This window comes from Echinops telfairi, unplaced genomic scaffold (assembly GCF_000313985.2).
Source record: "Echinops telfairi isolate 266 unplaced genomic scaffold, ASM31398v2 ScPeMD7_7469;HRSCAF=8507_1, whole genome shotgun sequence".
NCBI classification, from domain to species: domain Eukaryota; kingdom Metazoa; phylum Chordata; class Mammalia; order Afrosoricida; family Tenrecidae; genus Echinops; species Echinops telfairi.
In genome coordinates this window covers 99016778-99025828 of record NW_022111373.1, presented here as the reverse complement: position 1 = coordinate 99025828, position 9051 = coordinate 99016778, and positions in this window count along the sequence as shown.

Genomic DNA, 9051 nt, shown 5'->3' with positions numbered 1-9051 from the left:
TCCTCATTCCTACTTCTCAGAGGGCTCTCATTCATTACCTAGAAGGAGGGCAGTCACGATGAACAAGCATGCATAAGTGAGTCCTCTTAGTATCTTCCCCAACCTTGTCTTACTCACACCCCCAGGAAGGGGTCATTTGGTGGCCGTTACCTAGACTATGGCTAGAAGAGCCACATTAAGTCATGTGCTGCCCTGATGCCAAGGGCTTAAGTGGAAAGCAAATGTTTTGAAAACGATGAGGGCAACGAATGTACAAATGTGCTTTACACCAATTGATGTATGTATGGGTTGTGATAAGAGTTGTATGAGCCTCCAATAAAATGATTTAAAAAAATAATTTGCTGCCCTGCACATAATCTGTAATAGTTTTAAATGTTTCTGAGGTTACGAAATGACTTCATAGGAATCAAATCCAACTTATAGCTAGGCACAAGATGGTCTTCTACCATGCTTCAAAGAAAGACTTTAGCAAACACAAATGGAATTAATTTTGTTACAGAAAGGTCCAAGAGAACTTCCTGTAATGATGGAAACTTCTATATCTGGGCTCTACAATTTGAGAGCTCCTCTTCACAGGTGGATATTGAAAGGTGATTAGTGAGAACAGGAAACTCAATTTTACATTTAGTTGAATTTAAATATATTCAAATTCAAATTGCTTCAGTTGGGTACTGTCTACCATACTGAGCAGAGTATGTTTAGAACATAATTGAAAATTAAGTGCAGTCTACCAGATAGTAACCTCTTCAAGTTTTACTGCCTTAATGTGCTAAATAAAAAAATCTGAATTAGGTCCAGAGTTCTCACAGCTGACTACATAATGGAATCATTCAAGGAGCATTAAAATAGACTGGCCCTTGGATCTTCTATACCCATGTTCTTTAATTGATCTGAGTGTACTGTCTGGACACTGAGGGTTTTTTTTCTAACCTACCCAGCTAATTCTAAAATATAATCAAGTTTGGGGACCACTAAGCCTGATCATATTTAATTTATCTGCCAATTCCTAAATTTGGAATTCTGTAAGAAAACAAGGCATTTGGTAGCTCATTTTGTTGCAGTAGAAAATTGCATCTGAATATAGGGTTTTTACAAAGGCTGTTTGTCCGAAAAACATCTGAACCTTTACTATGTGCAAACATTTAGCCAGGTCGATTTATTATTTGTCCTTGGTGATTTTCCTGTTACAAAACATGGAATTAGGTTATAGAGAAAGAAGAGGCTGTGTGTATATACTTGTCTGGCAATCTCACTGCAGCCTTGTGTGAAGCTTTGGCCACCTGCCCATAAACTTACATGGGGTAACCTCACTGAATAATCCAAGCTACAAGGTCATGGAGATCCCAGTGGGAGGTCTTTGGGCAAATCACTTGGAGCACCACACACCACTGCTGAGTGTATATCTTCCCTGGGATTAGAAAAATAAAGCTTTGGGCCAAACCATTCTCTCTCAAAGCTACTATAGTAATGGTTCCAGGAAGTCTCAGCACAGTTGTTCCCAGCACTGTTGGGGCCTCAAGCAAATGTGCACCCTGCTAGCCAGCAAATGCTCCAAATAGTGAGTGCAATCGGTCTAACTAGTCAGGGCTCTCACTTTACGATTCCGTTTTGAAAGTTAAGTTGCCTCAAAAGAGGACCTTGTAACCTTGACTCGTTAGTTCTGTATTTATTTGGGAAAAAGAAAGATTAGTAATAGCCAAAATTCTTGGAGACCAGTCAGCAGAGGTGAAGGGATTGTTATATCAGATTGCCTTATGTACCATAACTTTAAAATAACAGGTCAGATAAATGTACTAACAGAAGCACAGCGCACACATCCCTTTACCTCCGCTGGGACAGACATGGCATTGTACATCAGTGGGGAAAAGGACTACCTGAAACATCTTGCTGGGGAGTAGGCGGGAGTATTAGAGCTGATTGTGATCATGTATATACAACTCTTTTTAAAAGTTGTTTAACTATGGAAGTGTATGATATATGAATATTATATTAAGAAAACTATTTAACAAAAAGCAAAGAAGGAAACCAAACTTGACCGATGGTTACCAGGGGTAAAGGAGGAAGAGTTTTTGCCAGGGGCATTGAAGTCATTTTAAAGAAGGTGGAACAATTTGGAGAGGGATATCCATAATGGCTGGACAGCACGAAGAGTGTGAGTATAATCAATGGAATAGAAATACACATGTAGACGTTGTTGAATTACTGTGTTTTGCTGTGTACAGTTTTACCCAAATTGAAAAAAAAATTCCATGAAAAACAATGAATATGGGGAAGAGGAAACTGTTCTAAAATCAATTGTGGTAAAGATTGTACAATTCACAGATAGGAACTGAAAATACAGGGAATCCAGGACGGATGAGCCCTATAGGACCAGTGGTGTGAGTGGCAAAACAGGGAGGGTAAAGGGAGAATGGGTAGGAAAGAGGGAACCGATTACATGGAACTGTGTGTGACCTCCTCCCTGGGGGACAGACAACCAAAAAGTGGATGAAGGGAGACGTCGGACAGGGCAAGATATGACAAAATACCCATTTATAAACTATCAAGGGCTTATGAGGGAGGGGGGAGCGGGGAGGGAGGGGAAAAATGAGGACCTAATGTCGGGGGTTTGGGTGGAGAGAAAATGTTTTGTAAACGATGTACAAATGCGCTTTACACAATTGATGTGTGTATGGATTGGGATAACAGTTGTATGAGCCCCTAATAAAATGTTAAAAAAAAAAAAAAGATTGTACAATTCTTCTTGATATGGTTGAACTATTGAATTGTGTGATGTGTGGATGAAGTGCCAATAAAACTGTCTTAAAAAATAAAAATAAAACTCTTGCTTGGAAAGTGGATGATCTATATGAAAAATAAAATGAGATCTCTCTCTCCCTCACGTTAATCCTTTTTTATACCCTAATTGATTCCAGGCCGATTAAAAATTCAAATGGTAAAAGCAACACTTTTTGACATAACTGTAGAGTGTAATTTCTTTCTGCACCCTTAATAATGGCGCTGTGGGTTGGGTGGTGGCTCAAACCCGCCGGCAGCTCTGAAGCAGACAGGTGAGTTTATCAGCTCCTGTAAAGATGTCTAGTCTCAGGCTCTCTATAGGCTCAACATGAGTTGGAATCAACTAGATAGCAGTGACTTTGGTTGCTGGTTTATTTTAAGTCTCAAAGATCTAAGTGAAACCCCCATAGAAGAGACCAAAATCTGCCTACACGAAAGTTGAAATATCCCTACATTATGGTAGCATAAAAAGATTGAAAGGCACAAAACTCATAATGAGAAAATATATTTGCAACATATAATTGGAAAATGTGAAGGTTCATATAACGCATTAAACAATATGACCAAAAATAAAACAAACCAAAAAAGCCAAACACGCTGTTCTCAGCAGGAGGCATTACACTTCCCAATAAATATGTGAAAATGTGCCCAACACTTCTAGGAGTCAGATAACTGTCCTTTTAAGTCAGCAGTATATTCTCTCATACCCATCACATTGGGAAAGCTTGCACAATCTAATAATTTCAAGAGGTGGTAAGGCTGTGGGACAATGGGAACTCTCAAGCACTGCTAATGAAAGTAAAACCTGGTATAACCACTTTGGAAAGCAATTTGACAATGTATAGGAAAGGAGAAGTCATGCACATCCTCTGATCCAGCAATATTATTTGTAACATGGGTCTTAGAGATATTTTTTTCCACATGCATGTAAGGAGGTGTTTGTAGAAGTAGTCATGGAGAGATTCTTTGTGAAAGCAATAAAAAATAACATTACTGTCCACAGGAGAGGAACTCTGGTTACATAGTGAGTTATGCACTGGAGTGCTAAGTGCAAAGTTAGTAGTTTGGAGCCACCCACCACTCCTTGAGAGAAAGGTGAAGGTTTCTACTCCCATACAGATTTATAGTCCTGGAAACCCAAAAGGGTAGTTCTGTTTTGCCCTGAGGGGGTCGCTGTGGCAGTTACATAATCAAATGTCAATTTGAGGAAGGGATGTAGTCTAGCCTGTTAATCAGGCCGCAGCTTGATAACCTCATTTGGAGGCACACACTCTGTTTCGTATTCCTGATGAAAAGCCATGTGGCGCTACACTGACAGAACCAGAGCCCTGGAGCTGAGGAGCCACGTGAGGACCCCTGCAGCGCTGAGATGCTTCTATCGTCACTGGATCCACAAGACTTTCCACCCACTGACTCGTGATCTTGCTGCATTCAACATCATTCCATGTGTTGCATGAGTCTGAAGAGGAATTCATAGATTGGTATTAGATATATGGGCTAATTTCGGGCTTGTGGACTTGATCTGGACTGGGCTGGGATGTTTTCTTAATATACAATTACTCTTTGATATAAAGTTGTCTAGTACACCTATCTGAGTGTCTCTGGATTTGTTTCTCTAGTCGCCCCGGATGAACATAGTCACTGAATCAGAATTGACTTGATGGCAGTGAGTGAGTGAGTACCGATAGGAAAAATGATAAGCAAGGTATAGTATGGAATGGTTGCTGTTTTTAGCGGCCATCAAGCCATGTCTGGCAATCCCATGTGTTACAGGTTAGAGCTTCTCCATAGGATTTTCTTGGTTATAATTTTTTCTCCTCCACCAGATTTTTGAAACAATTAAAAAAATTATAGATTAGATCAACTTTGTTCTCTACGGCTTAAACTACTAATCAAAATCCCAATAGTTTACCCTTCACCTGCTCCTTGATTTCTCCTCTCTCTCTTTTGTGAACTACTTTCTTCCATGGAACCCAAGAGAACACCTGTCAACAGTCCAGTCCATTGCTTTATCTCCCCTGCCCTGCCCTGCCCACCTTGGCAATCCCCAATGTCTATTCACTTTGGTATCAAAGTCTTACTTTTCTCCCCCTTCACCCCCACCCCTAGCCTGCTATAACAGTGGGCTTTGTCCTTTTGTGATTGGCTAATTTCATTCAGTTTAATGTTCTCCAGGTCTATTCACACATGAGGAATTTCAAGGTTTGCAATTGCATTTTCAGTGATGCATGGTATTATATTATGTATATATACCTGTGTTAGGCAGGCTTCTCTAGAGAAACAAAACCAGGACACATGATTATATGTATATAAGGTTTATATAGTGAGAGGGAATATAACAGTTAATTAGTGCATACAGCAGTACAGAGGGCTCAGTTCAACTCATTTTCTTGGAATAGTTAATATACTGGAAGCCTTTTGACTCACATGGGCTGCAGTACCCAAGGTCAAGGAGGCTGACAGAGTCTTCTCTCAGGCAAGGCTGGCAGAGTCTGCCCACAGGCAGCAGTCTGCAGGGTGGGTAAGCAATAGTCAGTAGCTCGGAAACTTAGCAAAGCTGGCCTGAGTGGGATATTGAACTCCAACAATGCAAGGCAACAGGACCCACCAGCCTTAAGCTCAAGAGATGTACATACCAGCAATGTGGAGAAGCAGGTCTTCAAGGAGCCTTAAGCTCTAGCTACATGATCCATGATCCATGAGTTGGCTTGGCCTACAGGCGGTGTAGCACACAGGTTGAGGCAGACAACTAGCTAAAGCAGTAACATGCTGCTCCAATCATCAGAGAGCAAGAGAGATGGGGGTGGGCCTTGTAGAACTATTTATCTCTTTGCCCTCCAATCAAACTGTGACCTGATTAATCCCATATGTTCCTCTTGGCCAGGTTAGCACAATAAACCAATTATCACAGTACCTTATTGCTATCAAGTTGATTCTGATGAATAAAGACCCTATAGGACAGGGTAGAATTGCTCCTATGGGTTTCTGAGACTGTAACTCTTTACAGGACCAGCAAGCCTCATTTTTCTCCCATGGAATGGCTGGTGGCTTTGAACTGCTGACTTTGTGGCTAGCAGCCCGATGTATAACTCTATGCAACCAGGGTTCTATCTTCTTGCTATTGTGAACAGTTGCTGCAATGAACATGGGTGGCCATATATCTGTTTTTGCTGGAACATCTACTCAGCAGAAGGATTGCTGGATTGTATGGAATTTCTACTCCCAGTTGTTTGAGGTAGTGTCTTGGCTATAATATTAACATAAGTAGATTGTCATGCCATTTCTTTTTCTGATTAATCAATTTATTAAGGGGCTCTTACAAGCTTATAATAATCCATCATTCAATTGTATTAAGCACATTTGTACCTATGTTGCCATCAACATTTCCAAAACATCTTCTTTCTACTTGAGCCTTTGGTATCAGCTCCTCATTGTTTTCCCTCCTTCCACCCACCCTCCCGTGCTCATGAATCCTTCCTCAATGATATATTAGTATTGTTATTTCATGTCTTACACTGTCTGTTGTCTCCCTTCATCCACATTTCTGTTATTCATCCCCCTGGGTGGGTGTGGGGGGCTATATATCTAACCCTGTGATGGGGTCCCACTTTCTCCCCCCCCCCATCCTCCTACACTTATAATATTGCGACTCCCACTACTGTTCCTGAGGGGGTTCGTCTGTCTTGAATTCCATGCGTTGAGAGCTCTTAAGGTAGAACTGGGTTGTGGTAGTGGGGTTGGGGATGGTGGGGTGGTGGAAGTATTCAGAAATTAGAGGAATGATGTGTGTTTCATTCATGCTATACTTCACCTTGGTTGAATCATCCTTCCCTTGTCACCCTTCTGGTGGTGGGTGGGGGAGATGCCCAATTGTCTACAAGTGGGCTTTGGGTCTCCATTCCAACACCCCATTTCACATAGATGTAATTTTTTGTTTTGAATCTTTTGATACCTGGTACCTGATCCTGTGGACACCTCATGATAACACAGACTGGTGTGCTTCTTCCATGTGGGGTTATTTGATTCCCTACTAGCTGGTTGCTTATTTAACTTCAAGCCTTTAAGATCCCAGACACTATATCCTTATCTGTACCCATGTATATGCTCTGGTCTAGCTGAATTTGTAAGGTAGAATTGAGGTCATGATAGTGTGTGTGTTGGGGGGAAGCATTTAAGAACTAGAGGAAAGTTGTATGTTTTGTCAGTGTGATACTGTACCCTGACTGACTTGTCTCTTCCTTATGACCCTTCTGTGAGGGGATGTCCAATTATCTACTGGTGGGCTTTGGGTCTCCACTCTGCCCCCCTGCCCCCCCACCCCAGCCCATTCACATTGATATGATTTTTGTTCTGGGTCTTTGATGCCTGATACCTGATCCCATCGACACCTCATGATCACACAGGCTGGTGTGCTTCTTCCAGGTGGGCGTGGTTATTTCTCAGCTAGATGGCCACTTGTTTACCTTCAAGCCTTTAAAACCCCAGATGTGCAGCTGTAAATCTTGATGAGAGCAGATAGGCTCATTTTGATCTTGCAGAGTACTTGGTGGGTTTAAACAAGGAATCTTGTGGTGAGTGGCCCAACTCTTATCCAATAGCAGTATAAAGTCCTTATGACTTCATTTGTTTTGGGGAAAAGAGATAAGATGGGAGGAAAGCTGAATGGGTTTTAAATAATCTAAAATGTTTTAATTATCAAGCAAAGGATAGTTTCACAGGTATTCAGGATATATAATGTGAGTTCTCAAATGTTTCATCAAGAAATAAAGAAGAGTAGGTGGTTTTGTGAGTTAATCCTTGACTTGCTAAAGGCAAGATCATCAGTGCGAAACTTTGAGTCACTGTAGGCAATAGAGCAGGCTTTCTACTCCCATGGAGAGTTACAGTCTCAGGCATCCACAGGGGAAGCAGCACCTGCATCCTTGAAGACTTGTTCAAAAAGCTGTGTCTTGGGCCTCATTCCAGCCAACCAGTTGCCATTGAGTCAGTTTCAACTCATGGCGACCACATGTGTTTCAGAGCAGAAATGTATTCGATCGAATTTCCATCACTGTGATCTTTGAAAGCAGATTGCCAGGCTATTGTTTTGAGTAGCCTCTGGGTGGATTTGAACCACTAACTTTCTGGTTAGTAGTCAACTACTTAGTTGTTTGCACCACCTGAGTTGTTGAGCAATACCCTAGCCTATTGAATCAGCGTACTCTGGATGTGAGGCCGAGCACACAGCAAACTGAACAATCAAACAAGTGACATAGAACTGTTTTCCATGCACCATGATCGAGGATAGACAAAGCAAAAGAGTAGGAGAAGCATGGGAAGGAGTGGGAGCTGTCAGACAGCGGGCAATAAAAGCTACGCTCCCGAGTGCATCTTGTTCTTCATGGCTATTCAGGGGCACTTCTTAGAAGTCAGTATTGCAGTTCACTCATATATTAAGTGCTTCATGAATTTGTTGAACGACTAAAGCATTGATGGTGTAATGTATGACAAGCAGCAGAGACAACAATGGATAAGCTTTGATTTCTGCTCACACAAAACTCATAACCTAGGGTAAGAAGCAAATAAATGATCAAGCAGTAACCCTTGTTGTTAGCTCTAGTGATGGTATATGTGATGCTATGAATGGAATGGAATGAAGGTCTGTTAACGCAGACCTTCAGGAAAGGCCTTGTGACCAGGCGTGAACTATCTGGAGACGCACTCAGGGAAAGTGAGGAGGGCTCCAGGCGGACTTCATGGAGTTTTCTTCATCAGTAATGAAACTTTCCCCCCAAAGATTTACTCATTTCTTCCATAATTTAACTTGGGAAATAAAAGAGCTGCCTAAGACATTTACTAGCTTGTCAAGAAGTGAAATATGCTGGACCAAATGAAATAAGTCATCGCCCAATTTATCCATGCCCTTGAGACCTTCACTTTAGCAAGGTAATCTTCAATTAGCTGCTCAAATGAGAAAGCTTGATGTGAAGCACTTTAGGGAATTATACGCATCACACTACAATTGTCCATCAGTTTGTCACACTGTAGGGGCTTGCATGTTGCTATGATCCTGAAAGATATGTCACTGGTATTTTAATTAACAGCAGTGTCCCACAAAGTGAACAGGTGTCACTTGAGCTTCCAGATTAAAAACAGACTACAGGGGAAGAGTAGGCTGCCCAGCTCAGAGGAGTTAGTCATCAAAAACCCTGCGGATAACATGGAAGCATTGTTAGATACTGGAAACCTAATGAATCAAAGCAGAACATTGTCAGAGATAGCGCCAGAAGATGA